Source organism: Gopherus evgoodei, chromosome 9 (assembly GCF_007399415.2).
Source record: "Gopherus evgoodei ecotype Sinaloan lineage chromosome 9, rGopEvg1_v1.p, whole genome shotgun sequence".
NCBI lineage: Eukaryota > Metazoa > Chordata > Testudines > Testudinidae > Gopherus > Gopherus evgoodei.
Window position 1 is genome coordinate 108,222,204 of NC_044330.1, and position 26,470 is coordinate 108,248,673.

General features: G+C 50.6%; 1 long non-coding RNA gene across 1 annotated transcript; it reads left to right on the plus strand.

Moving 5' to 3' along the window:
• The first annotated feature begins 1,059 nt into the window (after window positions 1-1,059).
• Window positions 1,060-19,860, plus strand: LOC115657850. Its single transcript, XR_004002075.1, has 3 exons — window positions 1,060-1,148; window positions 7,666-7,669; window positions 19,850-19,860. It is a non-coding gene; the product is annotated as an uncharacterized LOC115657850 (long non-coding RNA).
• The last annotated feature ends 6,610 nt before the right edge of the window (window positions 19,861-26,470 follow it).

The window sequence follows — 26,470 nt, forward strand, 5'->3', positions numbered from 1 at the left end:
CGTCAGAGTCAGACATTTTCCCCTTAGTGGTACCTGTGAGGGCTGTGTATGTGTCCTCTGCTACCATGTGCTGTTCCACAATGATCGAAAGGATGGAGCCACCCCTGACCTCCTTCAGTTCCTCCTTATTGCTCACGATTGGGATTCAGAGCATTGACTTGCTTTGCAAATGTTCCCCTTTCTGATCTTTTGTGTATAGTTGATGTACTTGGCATAGTTAGTAGAGCTTTACAGTACGTATACTTGATTATGTAGGTAGTGTTCCTTGTAGCGTTGGCTTCCCAGGTGTTTAGAATACCAGCTCCTGGTATTAGGGCATGCCTTGGTCTCTAGGCTCTAAGCCTTTGGCTGCAAGAAGTTGATGCAGATGATTGACCATCACTCCAGGCATTTGAGGGCCATATCTGGAACAGGTGTCAAAACTGTAGAGACTTCAAGCCCCAGACTAAGCAGGACAGAGAGGTGAGACTACATCATCTCCTCATGGAAAAGCCTTGTGTCCCTGTCACAGCCTTCCTGCTCAGGAGGGATGCCGAGTGCTTCTACCTGAGTCCGAAGTGTCCTTCTGGTCATTGCGAAGGCTCGGCACTGCTCCCCTTCCCCAGTACCAAGGAAGTATAGACACCATGCTTCAAAGGAGCCAACCTCTTCGAAGGGAGGGTAGGCTGAAAGGCCAGGTAGAGTGTCCTCAGGGAAGAAATGCTCCCTGGTACTGCCTTTGTCACGTACATTATCATTGACTCTGGCACTGGTGCCTGTGCTGTTGGACTCGACCATCTCTGCGGTACCAACCCCTTTGATGCAACAGCAGCATCAGAAGATGATCTTGGTACCAAAGATGCTGAAGGTATATACTCTTTGGGCTTACCTATGAGTAGCATCCAACTCCTGGTACTGTACAGGGGCGGCTCCAGGCATTAGCACGCCAAGCACTTGCTTGGGGTGGCAAGCCACTGGAGGCGCTCTGCCGGTCACCGCAAGGGCGGCAGGCAGGCTGCCTTCGGCAGCTCGCCTGCAGAGGGTCCGCTGGTCCCACGGCTTCGGCGGACCAGCGAAGCCGTGAGACCAGCGGACCCTTCGCAGGCAAGCCGGCTGAAGGCAGCCAGCCTGCCGTGTTTTGGGTGGCAAAATGCCTAGAGCCGCCTCTGGTACTGTAGCTGACCTCAGACCATCCAGCACCTCCTCACCTTTACGATCCTAGTGGCAAGCCCAGCATGCTGTCTCTGGTACCTGTGTCTCCAGAGACACACCACCAGTCCTCAGCACAGAGTGGTACCACGCTAGCCTGGTCAGGCAACTCAGACTGCTCATCAAAGTTGGAAGTAGCCCTCTGTTCCCCTTGCTTCTGGGATGGAAGGCATCACCTTCAACAAGAAGACCACGTTTTTGGTAACCAGCAGAGGTCCCACCGTGGTCCAGAGACCCAAATCTGTGGGCTGGTAGAGGTGGGGGTTCCATACCCTACCAATGGCTGTATTGGAACTCAGTGGGGTTTTCTCCTGCCACCAGATCCTCCCCCCTCCAGAGCTCTGAGCAGATGTTGGGATAACTCTCATGAAAAAAATGAAGAGGTTACCCCTGGTGCTGAGCTCGGAACCAACCTTGCCTGCCACAGCCTCCTGTGCAGGAGGTACGAGAGACTCCATCTCTGCCCCCTTTGTGCTCCTCATCACTGAATGAGGCTATGATGTCTTGGAGAGGGGCCGGCATCCAAACAACAACAGCACCTCTAGGACCCGCTAAAGAGGATTGTTCACTTCTGGACATTCAGATTGAGGTAGTGCAAGAGAGCTCCCATAGGCTGGTGGACATACTAAGTTCAGCGGGTCATTCCCATGTAGCTCTGCCTGTAAACAAGGCCATATTGAAGCCCATAAAGGTATTGTGGCAGACACCTTCATCTCTGTGCCACTGACAGCCAAGAGGACTGAATGGAGGTACCACATTCCTTCTCATGAACATTTCTATACCCATCCCTTCCTGGGCTCCTTGGCTGTCTCCACAGTGAACAAGAGGGAATGGCAGGGACAACCTTTGTCTACCCCAAAGGCAAAAGAGGCAAAAAGACTCAAACTTTCTGGTAGAAAGATTTATTCTACAGCTGGCCTGCAGTTTCATATCTTGAACCTGCAAGCCCTACTGTCCCGATACGATTTCTTCCTGTGAGACAATGTCCTGAAGTTCATGGACAGATTGCTAAAGGAAGCCGACAGGAATTTAAGACTGTATCGGAGGAGGGCAAGCTCATGCTAGGACCTCTCCCCGGGCTGCACTGGATGCGGTGGATTCAGTAGCCAGAGCCAGGGCACCTGCAATAATGATGCATAGATGTTTGTGGCTTCAATCATTGGGTCTTCCACATGAGGTCCAGCAGACTATCAAGGATCTCCCTTTTGAGGGTCTGATCTTCTCTCAGCAGACTGATGAGAAGTTTCACAATGTTAAAGACTCAAGGGGTATAGGGATTTATACGCCTCTCCCTAAAAAGAAACTATTCTGCCCTCAGACAGACCAGTGACACCAGCCTTTTGCCCCTGGGCATATGGACCAGCCTAAGAAGAAGGGCAAGAACCATAGGAAGAGACCTCTATCTTCTAACTTTTCTTCTTCTGCTAGTGTTTCTAGGCAGCCTGGACATGTCAAGCAGGTGATTTGACTGCCTGATGGAGGGCAGTTTGTCAGTGTGCATCTTGTCAGTTTCTCTCACCCCTGTTTTCCAACAGATTCCTGTGTGCTTGGGCCCATATTACCCCAGATCAGTGGGTTGTAAGCACTGTGGAACTGGGATACACCTTTCAGTTTATTTCAATCCCTCCCTTTCATCCCTCTTCCCGCTCCTCTTCAGGGACCACTCTTGTGAGGCAATCCTCTCCCTGAGGTCCAGTCTCTTCTCCATGGGCTGAATAACGTAGCTGAAGTCGAATATCTAAGATCGGATTACTCACCCGTCCACACCGCGCGGGATCGATGTTCGCGGCTCTCCCTGTCGATTCCGGAACTCTGTTGGGATTGATGGAGTTCCGGAATCGATATAAGCACGCTCGGGGATCGATATATCACGTCTAGATTAGACGCGATATATCAATCCCTGAGCAATCGATTTTAACCCGCCGATACGGCGGGTAGTCTGGACGTAGCCCATGTGGGAGCTGTAGAGGAGATTCCTCCCTTCCACTGAGGGAAAGGATTTTATTCACACTACTTCCTGATTCCAAAGGAAACTCTAAGACCCATGCAGGACCTGCGAGAGCTAAACAAATATATAAAGAAGAGAAGGTTCTGCATGGTCACGCTAGCCTCCATTAATCTCTCCTTGGATCCCAGAAACGGGGACACTGCCCCTAACTTGAGGGATGCATATTTCCACATGGCAATCCATTAAAGACACAGGAAATTTCAAATTCTTAAAATTTTAGTCAACAACACCCATTATCAGGTTACAGTCCTGTCTTTTGGACCATCCGTGGCCTTGTTAGTATTTACAAAATATATGATGGTGGTAGCCTCATCCGTAAGGAAAAAGGGTACAAGTACTTCTGCACCTGGACGACTGGCTGGTGAAGGGTCAGTCCAAGAGCCAGGTAAAATTTAGTGAGGCCAAGATCCATCTCCTCTTCAGAGTGCTGGGCCTGAAGAACAGTGAGGACTAATAAGTCGTCTTTCCAGTGCAGAGGATGGGGTTTATAGGAACAATCCTGGACACTACAGTAGCCAGGGATTTCCTTCATCAAGACAGATTTCAGTCACCATTGGCCTTTTCCACAGCCCTAAGAGCCCATCCAACCTAAAGGTAAGGAATTGCCTCAGATTCCTGGGCACAAGACCTCCTGCATGTATGTGATCGGCATGTCAGACTTCCTATCAGGCAGTTGCAGAGCGTGGCAAGTTCAGTAAACTCCCTAGCTCTTCATGCATTGGACATGCTGGTTCATGTGCCTGCAGGAGTGTTGGCCTTCTTGGACTGATGTATGGATCCAGCCAACCTGTGTATGGGAGTTCCCTTCACCTTCCCCTGCCCACATTGACTCTGGTTATGGATGCTGCTTCTCCAGGTTGGGGAGCTCATCCAGGGAATCTGAGGACCCAAGGTCTGTGGTCTCCTCCAGATTTAAAACTCTACGTACATGTGCAGGAGTTGAGGGCCATTCATCTAGCCTGTCAGGCTTCCCTCCACCATATCAAAAGAAAGATTGCACATGTCCTTCCAGACAACACAGCAATTGTGTTCTGCATGAACGGATAGGGAGGGGCCAGGTCAAACTGTCTTGGTCAAGAGGTGATGCAGCTTTGGGAGTTTTTTATCAACAGTTTGATTGACCTCAAAGCATTCCACATGCTGGCAGGGCCATCTCTATGTGCTTAGGGTGGCCCTTTTCGAGGGGCGGCACTCCACCCCACCCTTTGTTTTTGTTTTGCTTGGGGTGGCAAAAAATCTGGAGCCAGCCCTGCGTGCTGGGGATCCAGAACAGTTTGGCAGATCACCTGAGCAGATCTTTAAGCAGAGCTCACCAATGGTCTCTTGGGCCAGATATAGTAAGGCTCCTGTTTCAGTTTGGAGGGGGGAGCCCTAGGGGGGGCCCTCACATAAATTTGTTTGCTACTCACCACAACAGAAAGTGGCAATTCTTCTGTTCAACACCAGGTCACAGTCAGGGATCTTGCACAGATGCTGCCTTCTTATCCTGGAAAGCTGAACTGATGTATGTCAGCTTAACTTCACTACCTGGAAAGATAATGGATTAAGTAATATGCGAACACCTAGAAGATAATAAGGTGATAAATAACAGTCAGCATGGATTTGTCAAGAAGAAATCATGTCAAACCAACCTGGTAGCTTTCATTGACAGGGTAACAAGCCTTGTGGATAGAGGGGAAGTGGCAGATGTGTATATCTTGACTTTAGTAAGGCTTTTGATACTGTCTCCTGTGACCTCCTCATAAACAAACTAGGGAAATGCAACCTAGGTGCAGCTTCTATAAGGTGGGTGCAAAACTGGTTGGAAAACCCATTCCCAGAGAGTAGTTATCAGTGGTTCACAGTCATGCTGGAAGGACATAACTAGTGGGGTCCCACAGGGATCAGTTCTGGGTCCAGTTCTATTTGTTATCTTCATCAACTATTTAGATAATGGCATACAGAGTACACTTATAAAGTTTGCGAATGATACCAAGCTGGGAGGGGTTACAAGTGCTTTGGAGGACTGGATTAAAATTCAAAATGATCCGGAAAAACTGGAGAAATGGTCTGAAGAAAAGATGTTCTATGACCCACCCTCCTTCCCCTCTATATCAGAGTCTGTCCAGTAAGAAGGAACGGACGGGAATCAGAGGCATCTCTGCCCTTTATACCTTCATGCAGTAGCACAAGGTAGCAGAGGGCACATGTGCTGCCCCAACAATTACTGCTAAGGGGAAAATGTCCGACTCTGGTGCACTGGTCACACACACATCTGGATTGGAATGGACACGTGCATCACATCTCAAAGAACAACAGTTATGGAACAGGCTAGTAACCATTTTTTCCTATGCAGTTACAAGAACATAACTGAACCAACCCAGCTTACATTCTCCTAGCAACCCAGGTCCTCCCATGTCTGTGGGATTCTGCGCCTGCCTGTCTGTCTGACCCACCCTGTTCAGACAGGTTTGGGTGCTCTCCCAGGAGAGCAGGCGAGAGCCATGAAGGCAGCTTGTTCTGGCGCTGGCCTTTCAATGTCACTGCAAGCAATCAGGTCCTCCCTCCCCTTTCCATAGTTGGGCACGTTCTGCTACCCTGTCAGAACCCCAGGGCGAAATATCCCCCCATTCTGAGGTACAAACACACCATGCTAGTACAGCCACAGTGGCACTGGTAACAATTATGAAAGAGATCCCTACCCCCACATTCATGACAGTACCCCATCTAGTTGGCTGTTTTCTTTAAAAAAGCATCGTAGTGCCCCGCTAAATATAACATTCCCAGGAGCACCTTTCATCCTTGTTATCTGGGAATGGTGAACTAGAGATCCTCGTAGTTGGGACCCTCCTTCCAGATGATGTCATGGTACTGAGGGTACCTCTCCGGGGGAGGAAACCCATTTATTGCAAAGAGACAGGCAATAGTAATGGGGGATTCAGTTATTAGAAATATAGTAGATTGGGTTTGTGATGTCTGGGAGAACCGCATGGTGAATTGCTTGCTGGGTGCAAAGGTGGCGGATCTCTTGAGACATCTAGATTAATTTATATGCAGTACTGGGGAGGAGCTAGTGGTCGTGGTATTGTGTACTCTGGTATTACCATGTCCCATTGATTATCATAGTTGCATCAAGTTTCTCTGGTGCCTTTTATATCAATATAATTTAATACCAGGAATTTAAATTCACCCATCTTAATATTTAGACTTGTGTAGAGACAAGGTGGATGAGGTAATGTCTGTTACTGGACCAACTTCTGTGGGTGAGAGAGACAAGCTTTAGAGCTGAAGATAGCTCTTGTTCAGGTCTAGGAAAGGTACTCAAAGGGACACAGCTAAATACAAGACGGAACAGATTGTTTAGCATATGTAGTTAACACATATTCTAAGGCCTGGTCTACACTGGGGGGGAAGTGAGGGGGGGTGCAAGCTCAGTCGGCTAAGTTACGCAACTTCAGCTACAAAAACAGCGTAGCTGAAGTTGACATACTTAGAGCTACTTACTGTGGTGTCTTCGCTGCGGTCAGGGCTGGCTCCGGGCACCAGCTTATCAAGCAGGTGCTTGGGGCGGCAACTCCGGAGCTGGGCGGCACTTTCAGGTATTCAGTGGCAATTCGGCAGAGGGTCCCTCACTCCTGCTCGGAGCGAAGGACCTCCCGCTGAATTGCCGTAGATTGTGATTGTGGCTTTTTTTTTTTTTTTTTTTTTTTTCTGCTTGGGGCGGTAAAACCCCTGGAACTGGCCCTGACTGTGGTAGGTCGACTGCTGACGCTCCCCCCTCAACTCCACATACGCTTCTCGCTCCGGTGGAGTACAGGAGTCGACAGGAGAGCGCTCGGTGGTCGATTTATCACATCTTCATTAGACGTGATAAATCGACCTCTGCTGGATCGATCGCTCCGGAGGTAAGAGTAGACATGCTCTTAGAGACCATGCAAGGTGAAGAGACCCATTAACACCTCTCCAGTGATAGGACCCAAAAAAAGAGGAGGAGTGTCAGGGAGTTAGTGGGTTACAATTGTTGTAATAAGCCATAATATCAGTATCTTTAAGATCATGATTTTTAATGCCTAACAAAGTTATGATTTTACGCTATGATAGTTCCCCTAGATTGTTACTCCAGTAGAAGGCATACTACTAATATGTGCCCATGGTCGATGGACTCGGCTCAGTCAGTGGCGGTACTTTCCACTGCCCCCTCGGCTGGACAAAGACACCGCCCCAGGGATGCATTCTTATACACAGGTGCAAACAAGTTACACATCACTCCTGACGTACTGAGGTGCAACCCTTCTACGTAGCAAGGTACAACCCCTCTACATAGTAAGGTGCCGCCTCTCACCTTGTACATGTTGGTTTGAACAAAACAACTCTATCCATCATAGTACCCTTTGCCCCTGTCATTGGGATGGGTCAGCCTGTTCCTTGTTATCGGTGTGGAATGTGCCAGTATGTGAATGTTCTGATCTCTAGTGTTCAGTACCTTTTAGGTCCGTATCTTCTTGCAGCATTAGTCCTTTCCTTGCCAGCTTCTGTGAGCAGGGCCTGCCTCTGGCTCACAGCTTCACTTTGCTTTATGTTAGCAAGTCTTGACCGTTACTTTAGTTCAGGCCTTAGGCCTCATACCAGGCCTCTGATACCAAGGTTTATATCTCAGGGCCTCCTCTTACTACACTGCCATGCTCATCTTTTGAAGATGTGCAGGTTTCCTTCAATGATGACTGAGAGATCAGATATGAAGTGATCATTTTGGGTGCTAGGGTGTTTTTGTCTTAAATTATTTTTCCGTGTTAGTTCATTCAAGAGTTTAGTGAGTGTCGAGTTTCATAGTTTTTATTGGGACATTGAGTGCACTGGATGAGATGTACCATATGTTGTGATCGGCATGTGTAGGATCCATGAACACTCAAAGCTATGTTGTGGGGGGTGTTGATCCGTGTAGTGGGGGAGAGGCGTCTGCAGGTTTTGCATCTGTTGAGGCCGGGTCTGATGCTGCTTTGAGTTTCTGGGTCTTGGTCTATGTGGAGCTTGCCGCTGCTGCTGATCTTGGAGAGGTTGGGGGGGTTGTTTGAAGGCCAGAAGAGGGGGCATAGGAAAGGTTTCTTTCAGGATGTGCTCCCCATCCGTATGGGTAGTCGCTGTTTAATTATCCCCCATATAAGTTTCAATGTGAGGTGACAGGTGACAACTGAGGGTGTGAGGTCAAAGAGGTTGGTTTTTCTGGTTTGAAGTAGATTTTATTAGGGTATTTGAGTGGCTTGTATTTAGGCTTCTAGTATTTGTATACAAGCACCTATATAATTTGTCAGTATTTAGTTTTCTGCCTTCACATGATATAATTGAATGGGACTTTTTTCGTTTGACTGTTTCTTTTCAGTTACTACCTCCACTTTATCCACTTTTATCCTTTCCTCTTTACTAGAATTTAGAGTATCGCCTTTAATAAATCAGGTCCTAATGGATGTCTCTGTCCCAACTGTGTGCTCCTCCACATCTGTTTGCTGTCCCCGAGCCCTTAAGGCATGTCTACACTGGCAGAGTTACAGCTCCGGCAGGTACAGCACTGCTCAGAGAGCACTGAAGGGAAACTGCTGTTGTGTTTTCACACTGTCAGCTGCCCGCACAATAGCATGTTCACGCTTGCAGCGGTATTAGGAGTGCTTCATTCTGGGAAGTTATCCCACAGAGCATCTGTCATAAACAGATATTTAAGGGTTAATGTCTCTTTTACCTGTAAAGGGTTAAGAAGCTCAGTAAACCTGGCTGACACCTGACCAGAGGACCAATAGGAGGACAAGATACTTCCAAATCTTGGTGGAGGGAAGTCTTTTGTTTGTATTCTTTGTGGTGGTGTTGTTCGCTCTCAGGACTGAGAGGGACGGGACATCAATCCAGGCTCTCCAAATCTTTCTGAATCAGTCTCTCATGTTTCAAACTTGTAAGTAATTAGCCAGGCAAGGTGTGTAGTCTCATGTTTGTTTTCTCAACTTGTTAATGTTTCTTTTGCTGGAAGGATTTTTGCCTCTGTTTGCTGTAACTTTGAACCTAAGGCTGGGGGGGTCCCTCTGGTCTATAGGAATCTGATTACCCTGTAAAGCATTTTTTATCCTGATTTTACAGAGATGATTTTTATCTTTCTTTCTTTAATTAAAAGCTTTCTTTTTTAATAATCTGTTTGATTTTTTCATTGTTTTAAGATCCAGGGGGATTGGGTCTGGACTCACCAGGCATTGGTGGGGGGAAAGGAGGGGGGATGGTTAATTCCTCCTTGTTTTAAGATCCAAGGTGTTTGGATCTGTGTTCACCAGGGAATTGGTGAAGCCTCTCAAGGCAACCCAGGGAGGGGAAAGTTTTGGGGGGACAGAAAGTGCCCCAGACTCTGAAATTCTGGGTGGTGGCAATCTTACCAGATCTAAGCTAGTAATTCAGGTTAGAAGTGTTCATGCAGGTCCCCACATTTGTACTCTAAAGTTCAAAGGAGGGAAAAAAAACCTTGACAGCATCTCTTCCTCTTCTGCCGCTAAGAGTTGTGGGAAGGCAGTGGGGGTCACAGGGCATCCTAGGTCCTATCTGAATGCCCCATGATGCATTGCTTTGCATCCCAGCAATTCCTGTACTTCCATCTGCATTTGGTGCTATCTTTCAATGGTTTGTGTACTGCACATCCTGCCTCTTCAGGATGCAGGAATGGATCCCAAGCTGTTGACCAGTATGCTGCTCACTGTCATTAACACGTCATGAGTGGCAATGGAGTTGTTTCTTAAACTACAAAGGCAAGAGGAGTGCGATATTGATCTCACCGCACGTAGTAGCTACAACACGAGATTGCTTGTGGCATTCATGGAGGTGCTGATCAGAGTGGAACGCCGCTGTTGGACTTGGGAAACAAGCACTGAGTGGTGGGATCACAATGTCATGCACGTCTGGGATGACGAACAGTGGCTGCAGAACTTTCAGATGAGGAAAGCCACATTCATGGGACTGTGTGATGAGCTCGCCCCAGCCCTGCGGCGCAAGGACACAAGAATGAGAACTGCCCTGCCATTGGAGAAGCACATGGTGATTGCACTGTGGAAGCTGGCTACTCCAGACTGCTACTGATTGGTCACTAACCAGTTGGGAGTGGGAAAGTCAACCATTGGACTCTTGTTGACAGAAGTGTGCAGGGCCATTAATTGCATCCTGCTTCAAAAGACCGTGATTCTGAGCAATGTGCGTGACATTGTGGATTGCTTTGCACAAATGGGCTTCCCTAACTGCGGAGTTGTAATAGATGGTGCACACATATTCCAATTCTGACACTAGACAGCCTAGCCACTGAGTACATTAATCAGAAGGGGTATTTCTCTATGGTTCTCCAGGTGCTTGTTGATCACCATGGGTGTTTCACAGGTATTAGTCCAGGCTGGTCTGGAAAGGTGCACAATGCACGCATCTTTCAGAACACTCACCTATTCAGGAAGCTGCAAGCAGAGACTTTCTTCCCAGACCAGAAGATCGTCGTAGGGGAAGTCAAAATGCCCACTGTGATCCTGGGAGACCCCGCCTACCCCTTAATGCTGTGGCTTATGAAGCGATGCGCGGGACACCTTGACAGCAGCAACTAGCGGTTCAACAACAGGCTGAGCAGGTGCAGAATGACTGTTGAGTGTGCTTTTGGCCATTTAAAGGCCCGCTGGTGCTGCCTATATGGGAGGCTGGATCTGGCCGATGACAGTATTCCTATGCTTATAGCCGCATGCTGTATGCTCCATAATATTTGTGAAGGGAAAGGTGAAAGCTTTACTCAGGGCTGGACTGCTGAGGCTCAGTGTCTGGAGGCTGAATTTGAACAGCCAGAGACCAGGGCTATTAGAGAGGCGCAGTGCGGGACCATAAGGATCAGGGATGCCTTGAAGCAGCAATTTGAATCTGAAAGCCACTAATATTTATTGCTGTGCTCAGAAGTGCAGTGCTTGTAATGCTAGGAGGTGATTGTGATTGGTGCAGACGATGTACTAATAAGATTTAAGAAAATTGCCTGTTGCTTTGCAGGGCTCTGTTTGCTTTCAATTAATAGAATAAAGATTGCTTTCAAACCAGAACAATTATTTTATTAAAAAACAACAACCGGAGGAGACAGACAAACAAACAAAAAAACACATCAGCACTGCGGAGTGTGGAGAAAGGGAGGGTCCCAGGAAGGTTAAAGATTTGTGTATGTCCAGGGATCATATCCAACCTTCTCCTTTGGAGTACATTGCAATAGGTACTGTACTTCAGCAGGGCCAAACTGCAGAGGGACGGGTGTTGAGTGCAGGGGGTACTGGGAGTCCGCAGTGCTGGACTGTGAAGGGGAGGAGTGGAATGCCGCGGGTATAGACTGGAGCCAGGAGGTTGATAAGAGTGTGGTGGCAGTGTCTGGGGGGTGCATGGGAAAGAGTTTTGCAGCTGCAGGGGAGGAGGGGTGGGGAGCTGCTCAGTTTACAGTGCTAGTATTGCCTGGAGCATGTCTGCTTGGCGCTCCATAACGTTTAAGAGTTGCTCCGTGGCTTCATTCTGGCGCACTGCATTCTTTCAGTCCATCCTCTCGTTGTCCCGCCACTCCTTCAATTCCTGTTTCTCAGCGGCAGTGTGCATCATAACCTCACGCAGAAAGTCCTCTTCAGTTCTTCATGGCCGCTTTCTAATTCTGCGCAGCCGTTCAGCCGGTGATAACAAAGAGGGAGGCTGGGCTCCCAGGGTCATCTCTGTGAAGCCAAAATGCAGCATTTTACAGAAGCAGGATTGTTTGCAACACACAGACCACTGATTCAGTGATTTAAAACACAGCCACTATTCACATACCTGTCACTAACTGGCTGACCCCAGGCAGGCACATGTGAGCCACAAGATCCCCAAAATGGTGAGTAGCCGCAGGGGCAGGTGAGATCAGTGTTCCAGGACCATACTGTACACTGGGCACGTGGCTCCTGGGGAGAGCCAGCACTGTAGGGGGGGCCTGGTAATCATTCCTGTCCCCACACTTTCCACAGGATGTGACCATTATGGAAGATATCTCACTGCTGAGGGTAAGCAGGGAATCAAGGGAGGGTCTTCTCGAAGATTGCGGCTTCCACCCTGGCCCCTGTGTGGCTTGGCTGTGTGCAGCAATGGTCTCCCCCCCCCCCCCGTGACAGCATGGTGGTGCAGGAAAGTTACCCTTAATGGGGCAAGAAACAAAGCAGCTCTGCCAAAGAACCTGTGGCAGTGGATTGCCCAGTATCTCAGAGAGTTTTGTGGAAATCTGAGGCAGATTCCTGTGAAGGGAGGGAGTCAATCAACACCCTGTTCCACTGCTCAGACTAGGTGCATCATACAGACACAAGCCTGCTTTCTGCAACCCTCCTGCCCCCAACAACTCGCTTCAGCGATTCCCAAAATCAAATCCACTTACCAGGGGCCTTCTCTCCTGTTTGTGCTTTGCCGAAGTCTGACAGCTGGGACTGGCTAGGCTCCTCTGGGGTAGAGAAGAGCTCCTGGCTGCATGCATCTCTGGCCTCTGAGTCATCCTCTGCCTCTGGGTCCCCCACTCCACATCCTGTCCAAGATTTCATCCTCCTGGCTCGGTCCACTCTTGCCTGGCACACGAGCCACTGAAGTATCCACATGGCCTTCGCAGTACAGGTGGGGTTGCCACCGAGTATCGCATCCAGCTCTTTGTAGAACTGGCAGCTCGTGGGGGCAGCACTGGAGTGGTGGTTTGCCTCCCGCACCTTGTGGTAGGTGTTCCGCAGCTCCTTCACTTTGACCCTACATTGCAATGTGTCCAGATCATGGCCCCTTTCTGTTATGCATCATGAAATCTGTCCATAGGTATAATTCCTACAGCTGGAGCACAGCTGGGACTGGACAGCCTCCTCTCCCCAAATGCTGATGAGGTCCAGAGGGATGGATGATGGGATGGATCACTTCATGACTCCCTCATTCTGTTCATCCCTTCCGAAGCATCTGGCCATTGCCAGAAAACAGGATACTGAGCTAGATAGACCATTCATCTGGCCTAGTCTGGCTATTCCTATGCTTCTTACAGTCTTTTAAAAGACCGGCCCCCTACAGCAGTGGTACCCAGACATGCAACTAAGGGCTGTGATGCCAGCCAGGGAGCAGTGCAGAGCTGCAGAGGGATGGACTGTGAGGCCTGCATATGTGGGGCTGCTGAGGCCAGGGAGAAGAGGGGATCTTGTTAGAGTGAATGGGCTTTCTAGTAGTGTTGTGATTAGCCTAAAGACCTAAGCAACTTCAGTGCCCCACTGACTGCTATGCACAGAGGGGTGACTGGCGGGTCTGACATTGCCCTCTGCCCTGACACAGACACAGCACTCAGCTCTCAGCTGTACACGCCAGGCTGTGTGTTACTCAGGAGCACTGAACAGCTGCAGTTTCCAGCCTTGCCTCTCTTTCCTCCAGACTGCTCCAAGTCACACTTAAATGCTGCTTATGTCAAAGCCAGAGGGGACCTGGGGATTGTATTACACATGCCCTTTGACCCACCCCCACAACCTTGCTGTCTCCATTGATCCCAGCATCTGGCTAGTTGGCCAGCAGCCCTGCATTGGGTGGGGGTGTGCAGGGGTGTGTGTGCACTCTTCAGAGTCTGTGTGATCACCTGGTGCTATGTTGGGGGTTGGGGGGGTGGTGTGCCTGCCCAGTGACTGTGTGAACACCTGGTCCTGTGTTGGGGGTTGGGGGGGGGGTTGCCTGCCCAGTGACTGTGAACACCTGGTCCTATGTTGGGGGCTGGGGGGGGCGGTGCCTGACCAGTGACTGTGTGAACACCTGGCCCTATATTGGGGGTGGCGGGTTGCCTGCCCAATGACTGTGTGAACACCTGGCCCTATGTTGGGGGCTGTGGGGGTGTTGCCTGCCCAGTGGCTGTGTGAACACCTGGCCCTATGTTGGGGGCTGGATGGGTGGTGTGCCTGCCCAGTGACTGTGTGAACACCTGGTCCTGTGTTGGGAGCTGGGGGGGGGTTGCCTGCCCAGTGACTGTGAACACCTGGTCCTATGTTGGGGGCTGGGGGGCGGTGCCTGACCAGTGACTGTGTGAACACCTGGTCCTGTGTTGGGGGCTGGGGGGGGGGGTTGCCTGCGCAGTGACTGTGTGAACACCTGGTCCTGTGTTGGGGGTGGCGGGTTGCCTGCCCAATGACTGTGTGAACACCTGACCCTATGTTGGGGGCTGGGTGGGGGTTGCCTGCCCAATGACTGTGTGAACACCTGGCCCTATGTTGGGGGCTGGGTGGGGGTTGCCTGCCCAATGGCTGTGTGTCCACCAGGCCCTGTGTTGGGGGCTGGGTGGGGGTTGCCTGCCCAGGCTGTGTGAACACCTGGCCCTATGTTGGGGGCGGGGGGGTGGTTGTCTGCCCAATGGCTGTGTGAACACCTGGCCCTATGTTGGGGGCTGTGGGGGTGTTGCCTGCCCAGTGAACACCTGCCCAGTGAACACCTGGCCCTATGTTGGGGGCTGTGGGGGTGTTGCCTGCCCAGTGGCTGTGTGAACACCTGGCCCTATGTTGGGGGCTGGGTGGGGGTTGCCTGCCCAATGGCTGTGTGAACACCTGGACCTATGTTGGGGGCTGGGTGGGGGTTGCCTGCCCAATGGCTGTGTGAACACCTGGCCCTATGTTGGGGGCTGTGGGGGTGTTGCCTGCCCAATGGCTGTGTGAACACCTGGACCTATGTTGGGGGCTGGGTGGGGGTTGCCTGCCCAATGGCTGTGTGAACACCTGGCCCTATGTTGGGGGCTGGGTGGGGGTTGCCTGCCCAATGACTGTGTGAACACCTGGCCCTATGTTGCGGGCTGTGGGGGTGTTGCCTGCCCAGTGGCTGTGTGAACACCTGGCCCTATGTTGCGGGCTGTGGGGGTGTTGCCTGCCCAGTGGCTGTGTGAACACCTGGCCCTATGTTGGGGGCGGGGGGGTGGTTGTCTGCCCAATGGCTGTGTGTCCACCAGGCCCTGTGTTGGGGGGATGTGGGGAGGGGCTGACAGGTACTGTGCAATGGCAGAGGGATGGATCCGTTTGGGCATAGAAGCATTTGTAAGTTGTACGGGGCGGGGGGAGGGGCTCCAGCGTGTCCCATGCAGGTGGTGATAACTATTCTAGAGAGCCAGTCTGTGCCATGGACGGGGCAGTGAGAGAGCCAGGGTGCCATCCCAGGGCAGGGCTGGGGCTGCACTGGGAAACATCTGCAGGGAGAGGAGCTGACATAGGTAAAGAGGCAAACTAGGTAGGAAGCAATGGCACAATCTCTTCACTGAGCCAGGCCTGGGCAACCCCCAGGAAGTGACCACGTCAAGCCAGTGTCCCCCAGCTGAACATCTTCCATTCATTGGCTAGGCTGCCAGTTCCACCTAGATCAGTCCTCGCAGATGCTGCTCTGGGCAAAGGAGACTTGTCAGGATAGGTAAGAATTTGGTGTTACTGCAAGAAAATCGATTTCTGCCCATTCAGGTGGCTGGACCTGGCAAAGGAGAAGTACAGCTTGAGCTCTAACTGGCTGGACAAAGTGAGAGTGAGACAAGGAGATGGGAGGCGGGATTGGCAGGCGGGAGTGTATGCAAGCAGTGCGACACCTGGCCCCTGTGCTGACAGTCTTCCCCGGCGTCCGCTGTGTCCAAGGCACGGTACAGCCTTTGCAGTGACTCTTGTGCTGGTGCCAGTGCTGGCTGGGCAAGCTTCTCCCCACGTCATTGCCCCTGCCCTGCCCTGGAGGGGCCCTCCTCTGGGGGGAGAGGGAACCTGTTCCCATAACCTGTTCACCCTGCTGGGACTCGTCAGACAGGGTCCATGCAGGCCAGCTGTGCTGTGGCTCTCTGCTATGCGGACCCCTGTCTGCCCGATGGGAGCTGGTCTCAGACCCACCATCGTTTCTTATGGCCACTGATATTCTCCTCACTGCTGCCTGAGGCCTGGGCTGAACTGGTTCCCTTCAGGTGAAAGGCTCCACACTGAGCCACACAGCGATGCTCTCCCTGCAGTGTCTCTGTCTGTGTCACTTTCTCTCCTGTGTGCCATGTGTGATGAGCTGCCCGGATCTGTGCGTCCTCAGTCCCTCTCCTCTCGTGCTGTCGCTGTGCTGGGAGAGCCTGTCCATGCAAATGGACTAATTACATAGCAATTCAAATACCAGCAGCTAGGAGGACAAGGGGTGCAGGTGCCTTGGCTGGCCTGTGCACAGGGGAGACGTCCATCCTGACAGACAGACGTGACGAGATGGAGGGGGAGAGAGGGATTCAGCTGAGAATTGACAGTAAATCAAGTTAGTGAAACAGTGAGATCCTGGGGAGATTTTCCAGCCTGCAGAAGTTGCAGAGGAGACGGCTCTTCTGTGACTCGCAGACAGGCTTTGAGGAGTGGAGAGAGTAAATGCACAAGGCTGGTTGCAGCCTGGCCAGGGAGGGTTTACAAATCAGAGCAGGAACTGTAGGTGCCTGGGGAGGTGGGTGCAGCTGTGGAGATGCGGTTTTACTGTTTTGTACAGGGGAGCAGCCTGTGTCAAAGCCTGATAATTTGGGCTTAAAGAGACCAGAAAGCTGCAGTAGAGATGAGCAGGAGGCCTAGGTGAGTATGGCTGCACAGGGCAGTCATGGTTGTGGTTTATGTGGCTGCTGCTGCCCGCTGGCCATAGGCACAGCTCAGATACAGTGGAACGTAGGGGCTCCTGAAGGACTTAGAACAGCAGGATTCTTGGCCCAAAGAAGGATCTTCCTCGATGGATTCCAATATAGCAACAGAGGCATCCCAGGGAGGTGTGCCAGGCAGCACTAGACCTGGGGCAGTGGGCAGGAGAGGAGCTAGCAGCAGCATCCATGGAGCGAGGTTTGCAGGCCGGGGCCAGTGTGAAACCCAGATGCTGCTGCTGTGAGGGGTGACTTGGAGATGGGAGAAGACAGAGTTGGGGCAGGAGGAGGACAGGCACTTTGCAGAGCTGGGGGAGGCAGCGGAGATAATGCAGGGGACAGGGCAGAGAAGGGAATTGAGAGGGAGGAGGCTGCTGCAAGCGGTAAATTACAGCACAGTGATTTCATTTTAGCTTCTGGCTACCGTCCCCATCCCTTTGCTTGGGGCTGGGCTATCTCCCTGCAGCACCCTGGGATGTCACTGTCCTGCCCCCAGCACTCACCACCTCATGTCATTATAGCACATCCCTGGGGAAGTTGAAAATGCGAACGCCTGCCAGAAGATGCCACTGCCTTCCCTATGAGTGCTGCCTCTGCCCTCACACCTGGCCAGGAGACAACCGCCTTCAGTGGGGATGGTTCCTGGCCAGCTGCCTCCTTTTCGTGCACAGTGCTGTGTTGCAGAGAGGCCTGCTGTTTGCAGCCACTGTCGAATAACACTAATAAATAGCATTAATTAACTAGAGGGGAGATGAAAGAGTCTAGTAAGAAGCAGCATTAACACAGTGTAATCTCAGCTCCTGCCCCGCACCCTTTTCTTGAACAATGGGCTGAGTGTGACCAAAGAAAAGCAAGTAGTTGTGACTCTCATCAGTGGCGACATGTTCAAGTGACAGCTGATTTAAGTGCTCCCCTAGTCTCTGTGTCTGTTCCCCCGCTCCACATATTCCCCAGCCCCCTAATGCCTTCTCATCCAGTGTCTAATCCTAGAGCAGTGGGGAGAGGCCATCTTCTCCAAGAGTAATGTTACTTCAGCCTCAGTGAAAACAATGGAAGTTGGCCAGTTTTATTAAGGGCAGCCAGCCTCCCTTCTGCCTGCAAAAACTACAGGCAAAAGTGGCCATATTGACTGAGGGAAGGCTCAGGCGCTAGTTCCGTCAGAGGTGATGGGGCAATGGCAGCCGTTGTGAATACAGTCAAAAATTCACAACATAGTTGCAAAAGATCATGAGATCTGAGTATTGTGAGTTGGTGACTGGTGCTAGCATAGTGAGGAGACAGGTGACACTAGCGCAGGGGTAGGCAACCTATGGCACAGGTGCCAAAGGCGGCACACGAGCTGATTTTCAGTGGCACTCTCACTGCCTGGGTCCTGCCCACCAGTCCTGGGGGCTCTGCATTTTAATTTGATTTTAAATGAAGCTTCTTAAACATTGTAAAAACCTTATTTACTTTACATACAACAATAGTTTAGTTATAGACTTGTAGAAAGAGACCTTCTAAGAACATTAAAATGTATTACTGGCACACGAAGCCTTAAATTAGAGTGAATAAATGAAGACTTGGCACACCACTTCTGAAAGGTTGCTGACCCCTGCACTAGTGTATAGCCTTGCTCTGTACAAGGAAAAGAAATGCCCCTACATTCAGGGGACTGTCTGGAGGAGTCCAAGTCCTGCTATTTCAGCAGTCTGGGGAGCGGGGAAACAAACCTACTAAACACCCTCTGGCCTAGGGGAAGGGGCACCGAGCTGGTTGTTAATATTTCTATATTTCATAACCCTTATTATTAGGCAAGGCTTCCTGTCTCCCTGAGAGTCAGAAAAGTGGCATCCCCCATTTTACTGATACTCTTTTGGCTGCAGTGGGAATAGAACCTAGGTCTTGGATATTGAGAGCCCAGCTTCAGCCATGCTACCTTTCTAAAAGGTTGCCCATTCCGTGAACAGAGCTAGTCTGTCTGTAATTACTGGACTAACACCTAGACAGCGCTCCTCCAAGATCGTGACCCGAACCCAGGCCCTAATACCCAGTATCTAGTGTATAGATGTGTGATCCATTAGCCAAATGTGCCTTATCCCCACAGAGGGTAACTGGTACAGAGTTTTGCTGTGCATGGATCAGGACATGAATGATGAAAAACACAGGATGAGTTTATGTAGTGCATTGTGTTGCTCGTTTGGACATTTTCTGGACACAACTAAATCCACACACTGTGTATTTAAAACTAAAGTTTATATGCAAATTATTTGCAGTATGCAATGTTGTCATTTTGTGTAATGTTTGCACAATAGGTAGTGAGTCGGCATTGTGTTCAGCATGGCTTAGGTTATGGGGCAAATGATGCTGCTTTTCCACAATTTCAGCCCGTGCACGTTGATGGAAGCACTCTATGTAGAAGTCCAGTCTGTTGTTTCGATCCTCAGGAGGAGTCCATGCAGAATCCTTTTTATTATAGCATTGGTAGGAAGGATTCTGTGGGTTAGTACGTGGTTCAGAGGTGTGTTGGAAGTATTCTTTGAGTCGGAGACGGTAAAAGTAGGATTCTAGGTCACCGCAGAACTGTATCATGTTCGTGGGTCTGGAAGGACAAAAGGAGAGGCCCCAAGATAGGACAGATTCTTCTGCTGGGCTAAGAGAATAGCTGGAAAGATTAACAATATTGTTGGGTGGGTTAAGGGAGCTACTGTTGTGGCTCCTTATGGCATGCCTCAAGAACAACTCTGACATCATAATCAAAAAGGCTGACAAAGGAGGTGCTGTCGTCATCATGAATAGGTTGGAATATGAACAAGAGGCTGCTAGGCAGCTCTCTAACTCCACATTCTACAGACTATTACCCTCTGATCCCACTGAGGGTTACCAAAAGAAACTACACCATCTGCTCAAGAAACTCCCTGAGAGAGCACAGGAACAAATCTGTACAGACACATTCCTAGAACCCCAACCAGGTGTATTCTATTTGCTACCCAAGATCCATAAACCTGGAAATCCTGGACACCCCATCATCTCAAGCATTGGCACCTTAACAGCAGGATTGTCTGGCTATGTGGACTCTCTCCTCAGGCCCTATGCTACCAGCACCCCCAGCTATCTTCGAGACGCCACTGACTTCCTGAGGAAACTACAATCCATCGGTGATCTTTCAGAAAACACCATCCTGGCCACTATGGATGTGGAAGCCCTCTACACCAACATTCCACACAAAGATGGATTACAAGCCATCAGGAATAGTATCCCCGATAATATCACGGCTAACCTGGTGGCTGAACTTTGTGACTTTGTCCTCACCCACAACTATTTCACATTTGGGGACAATATATACCTTCAAGTCAGCGGCACTGCTATGGGTACTTACATGGCCCCACAATATGCCAACATCTTTATGGCTAAGTTAGAACAACGCTTCCTCAGCTCTCGTCCCCTAACGCCCCTACTCTACTTGCGCTACGTTGATGACATCTTCATCATCTGGACTCATGGAAAAGAAGCCCTCGAGGAATTCCACTGTGATTTTAACAATTTCCGTCCCACCATCAACCTCAGCCTAGACCAATCCACACAAGCGGTCCATTTCCTAGACACTACTGTGCTAATAAGCGATGGTCACATAAACACCACCCTATACCGGAAACCCACTGACTGCTATACTTACCTACATGCCTCCAGCTTCCATCCAGGACACACCACACGATCCATTGTCTACAGCCAAGCTCTAAGATACAACCGTATCTGCTCCAATCCCTCAGACAGAGATAAACACCTACAAGATCTCTATCAAGCATTCTTAAAACTACAATACCCACCTACTGAAGTGAAAAAACAGATTGATGGAACCAGAAGAGTACCCAGAAGCCACCTACTACAGGACAGGCCCAACAAAGAAAATACCAGAATGCCACTAGCCATCAGCTACAGCCCCCAACTAAAACCTCTCCAGCGCATGATCAAAGATCTACAGCCTATTCTTAAAGATGATCCCTCACTCTCACAGATCCTGGGAGACAGGCCAGTCCTTGCTTATAGACAGCCTCCCAACCTGAAACAAATACTCACCAGCAACTACACACCATACAACATGAACACTAACCCAGGAACCTGTCCTTGCAACAAAGCCCGATGCCAGCTCTGTGCACATATTTATTCAAGTGACACCATAATAGGACCTAATCACATCAGCCACACCACCAGGGGTTCATTCACCTGCACATCTACCAATGTGATATGTGCCAGCAATGCCCCTCTGCCATGTACATTGGCCAAACAAGACAGTCTCTACGCAAAAGAATAAATGGACACAGATCTGACATCAGGAATCATAACATTCAAAAACCGGTGGGAGAACACTTCAACCTCTCTAACCACTCACTGACAGACTTGAAGGTGGCAATTTTGCAACAAAAAAACTTCAGAAACAGACTCCAAAGAGAGACTGCTGAACTCGAATTAATATGCAAATTAGATACAATTAACTCAGGCTTAAACAGAGACTGGGAATGGTTGGGTCATTACACTAATTGAATCTATTTCCCTGTGTTAAGTTCTCCTCACACCTTCTATGGGTCATCTTAATTATCACTTCAAAAGTTTTTTTTTCTCCTGCTGATGATAGCTCATCTCAGTTGATTAGACTCTTCCTGTTGGTATGCACACTTCCATCTTTTCATGTTCTCTGTATGTATAAATATCTCCTGTCTCTGTGTTCCATTCTGTGCATCTGAAGAAGTGAGCTGTAGCTCACGAAAGCTCATGCTGAAATAAATTTGTTAGTCTCTAAGGTGCCACAAATACGCCTGTTCTTTTTGCGGATACAGACTAACACGGCTGCTACTCTGAAATCCATCATTTTTATTTCCCCAAATAGGTGCCAAGCATGGACAGGTTGCCCCTATTGGTGGCCGCTGCTGGCCAGTGTATGCCAGGCCCAAGGGAGCCAGGTGAGAGCTAGGATACAGAAAGGATGAGCCACAGGCATCCTGTGCCCAGAGTGAGGGGCTGTAGCCGGGGGGCTGTGGAGAATCATCACTCAAGGGAGCAAATTCAGCTTGGAAATTAGGACAAACATTTTATTTCTTTAAGCTTCATATACATTTTCCCTGAGAGACTCTCAGTGGTAGCTGCAGGCTGATCAGAAAAATATCTTGGGTGCTTCTTACCCTGGAGCTCAGCAACTCACAAGACAGGCTCAGAATTACTATCCCCACTTTATAGATGGGGAAACTGAGGCACAAAGTGGCCTAAGCGAGTCCACATCTTTCCTGAAATGTGGTGCCCAGAACTGGACACAATACTCCAGTTGAGGCCTAATCAGCACGGAGTAGAACAGAAGTATTACTTCTTGTGTCTTGCTTACAACACTCCTGCTTGGGGAAGGCTCTAGCCATTTCGCCGTCCCAAGCATGGCGGCATGCAGCGGGGGGTGCTCTGCCAGTCACCGGTCCCATGGCTCCGGTGGACCTCCTGCAGGCATGCCTGCGGAGGGTCCACTGGTCCCAGGGCTTCAGTGAACCTCCCGCAGGCTTGGAGGAGGTCCACCGGAGCTGCCTGCTGCCCTCCCGGCGACCGGCAGAGCACCCCCCGCGGCATACCGCCCCAAACACATGCTTGGTGTGCTGGTGCCTGGAGCCGCCCCTGCTGCTGCTAATACAGCCCAGAAGGATGTTTGCTTTTTTGCAGCAGCAGCTTTACACTGTTGACTCATATTCAGCTTGTGGTCCACTCAGACCCCCAGATCCCTTTCCCGCAGTGCTCCTTCCTAGGCAGTCATTGCCCATTCTGTATGTGTGCAACCGACTGTTCCTTCCGACGTGGAGCACTTTGCATTTGTCCTTATTGAATTTCATACTATTTACTTCAGACCATTTCTCCAGTTTGTCCAGATCATTTTGAATTTTAATCTTATGCTCCTAAGCACTGGCAACCCCTCTCAGCTTGGTATCATCCGCAAACTTTATAAGTGTACTCTATATGCCATTATCTAAGTCATTAGTGAAGATATTGAACAGAACTGGACCAGAATCGATCCCTGTGGGACTCCACTCATTTTGTTCTTCCAGCATGACTGTGAACCACTAATAACTACTCTCTGGGAATGGTTTTCCAACCAGTTATGCACCCACCTTCTAGTAGCTCCATCTAGGTTGTCAAGTATCAGAGGGGTAGCCGTGTTAGTCTGGATCTGTAAAAGCAGCAAAGAATCCTGTGGCACCTTATAGACTAACGGACGTATTGGAGCATGAGCTTTCGTGGGTGAATACCCGTTTCGTCAGATGCATGTGGTCCAACGAAGTGGGTATTCACCCACGAAAGCTCATGCTCCAATATGTCTGTTAGTCTATAAGGTGCCACAGGACTCTTTGCTGCTCCATCTAGGTTGTATTTCCCTAGTTTGTTTATGAGAAGGTCATGCAAGACATATCAAAAGCCTTACTAAAGTCAAGATATACTCAGGGAAGAAAGTAACTGAGGACACTTATCGGTATGGGGTGGGGTGGGGTGGCTCTGGCCCATGCTGCCTGGGGTTCCCGGGTTGATTTAAAGGGCCTGGAACTCCAGGGCAGCTGCTCCCTTTGTGTCCCCAGCCTGTCCGTCAGCGGCCGGGGGGGCAAAAGGTGCAGAGACATTAAAGCACTGCAGGGTCCTTTGCCATAGCAGCTCTTCAACGTTGCTGCGTCCCCCCCATCGATGGCCCCCCATGGGGGGCGGGCGCAGCAACATTAAAGCACTGCCATGGCAAAGGACCATCCTTAAAGTGCTGCTGCAGCTGCCTTTAATGTCCCTGCCCCTTTTGCTTCCCCTGTTGGTGGCTCTGTCGGTACGGACCCTACCGGCAGAGCCACCGACAAGGGGGTGGGGGGAAGGGGCAGTGCTTTAATGTGGGCTGGGTATGGGCTGGTGCGGGTTCTTACCGGTACAGAGTACCGGCTCACTTTCACCCCTGGAGTTACCACATCTACCGCTTCTCCCCATCTACAAGGCTTGTTATCCTGACAAATTCATGCTGACTGTTATTTATCACCTTACTATCTTCTACATGTTTGCAAACTGATTGCTTAATTATTTGCTCCATTATCCTTCTGGGTACAGAAGTTAAGCTGACTGGTCTGTAATTCCCCACGTTGTCCTTATTTCCCTTTTTATAGCTGGGCACTAGATTTGCCCTTTTCCAGTCATCTGGAATCTCTCCCGTCGTCCATGACTTTTCAAAGATCATTGCTAATGACTCAGGTATCTCCTCAGTCAGCTCCTTGGGTATTCTCGGACACATTTCATCAGGCCCTGGTGATTCGAAGACATCTAACTTGTCTAAGTAATTTTTGACTTGTTCTTTCCCTATTTTAGACTCTGATCCTACCTCATTTTCACGGGCATTCACTACATTAGATGCCCAGTCGCCACCAAACTTCTTGGTGAAAACCAAAACAAAGAAGTCATTAAGCTCCACTCCCATTTCCACATTTTCTGTTATTGTCTTTCCCCCCTCATTGAGTAACGGGCCTACTCTGTTCTTGGTCTTCCTCTTGCTTCTAATATATTTGTAGAATGTTTTGTTTCCTTTTATGTCTCTAGATAGTTTGATCTCGTTTTGTGCCTTGGCTTTTCCAGTTTTGTCCCCACAGACTTGTGTTATTTGTTTATATTCATCCTTTGTAATTTGTAAATCCACTTTTTGTAGGACTCTTTTTTTTGAGTTTTATCATTGAAGATCTGGTTAAGCCAGGTTGGTCTCTTGCCACACTTCCTGTCTTTCCTATGCAGTGGGATATTTCTTCTTCTAGTGATTGCTCATATCCATTCCAGGTAGGTGTGCGCGCCGTGCGTGCACGTTCGTCGGAAAACTTTTTACCCTAGCAACTCCAGTGGGCCGGCAGGTCACCCCCTAGAGTGGCGCCGCCATGGCGCTCAATATATACCTCTGCCGGCCCACCCGTTCCGCAGTTCCTTCTTACCGCCATGTCGGTCATTGGAACTGTGGAGCACGGCATAGCTGTCCTCCACGTCCCTAGCTCTCCTTCGTTTCACTGTTCTCATAGTTGTAGATAGTTATAAATAGTTGTAAATTGTAGTTAGTTATTGTTAATTGTAGAATAGTTGTATATTCTTATTAGCAGGTTTGGGCTGTAGCCCTTCCCGGCGCCTGGCACCGGGCCCATGCCTGGTTCAAGCAATGCTCGGCCTGTAAAAAGCCGATGCCGACCAGCGATCCCCATGATGCCTGTCTGAAGTGCCTGGGGGAATCGCACATTTCCGACAAGTGCCGCATCTGTAAGGCTTTTAAGCCTCGGACAAAAAAGGAGAGGGACCAGAGGTTAAGGACTCTCCTAATGGAAGTGGCACTTAATCCTGTGGCCTTGATACAGAGCGCCGGCTCCGCGCCAGCACCGGAAAGACACCCCGGCACCGACCTTCCCCGGCACCGGGACCCAAAGCAAGACCCTCGAAGTCTGCGACTCCATCCTTGCAGGCTCGAGTGGAGCGCCCAGCACCTATCTCGGCCACGGCACCACCAGCAGGGATTCCGTCGACTCCGGGCCCTGGAGGTCCGTCGAGTCCAGTCCCTCCTAGCTCCCCTATAAGATCTGGGGTTGAGCTATTGGTCCCTTTGACGCCAGAGACTTTCGCTTCGGCGCGGGACCTAATTGCTCTCACGGAGCCTACCCAGCCTTAACCCCCGGTACGGGTCATATCCAGAGGCAAGCCTGCGGCAATGCGAGCGCCGTCTCAGGACTCGCCCAGCCGGCACCGATCGCCTTCGAGGTCCCGACACCGTGGACGTTCTCGCTCCAGGCGCCGCTCGCAGTCCCGGCACCGCTCACCTCTGTGGTACCGGTCGCACTTGCGGTGCCGGTCATCCTCCAGGCAGTCTTGCTACTCCCGGCACCGGTCTGGATCCAGTCGCTGCTACTGGCACTGAGACTCCAGGAGCTGTTCCCGTCGGCGATCAGCACCCCGGTCGACCTCCCGGCACCGAGCTGGTGGCAGGTCCCGGTCCCGGTCGACCTCCTGGCACCGCGCTGGTGGCAGGTCCCGGTCCCGATCCCGGCACCGGTACGATTCCCGGTACCGGTCCCCGGCACCGAGAAGATCATCGGCGTCGAGACCGAGGGAGCCCTACCAGCCACGTTCGGCCCCACCATGGCCCTCCCGGCAGCCGTCTGTCTCATCGCAGACAGACAGCATGTACGCCCTAGACGCAGACAGACCCACAGCCCTCTTTCATGACCCTCCCCCGCAGGATCAGGGACCGCAGCAGTGGGGTTTCTGGACACCCTGGGCGTATAATCAAGCCCAGGGCCCTCAACATATTCCACCTCAGCCTGTGACGTCTGAGCGCAGGGTTCCGGAGGCCTCGTTGTCTCGCCCTCCCCCTTCTCCGGCGGGGGAAGATCGATCCAACCAGCAGGACCCTGAGCTCCCTCCAGAATCAGAGGCGCTGGTACAGACGGAGCCCCCCATGGACCCGTTCCTATGGGGGTCTCCTCATCGTCCTCCCCCGATGAGGCAGTGGCGGGAACATCATCCTCCAGTCCCCCCCCACTCGACCTCAGAGCGCCCCAGGACTTCCTCAGGCGTGTAGCGCAAAACTTGAACTTGCAGGCTGAGGAGGTTTCGGAACTCGAAGATCCGGTGGTGAGCATTCTCTCAGCGGATGC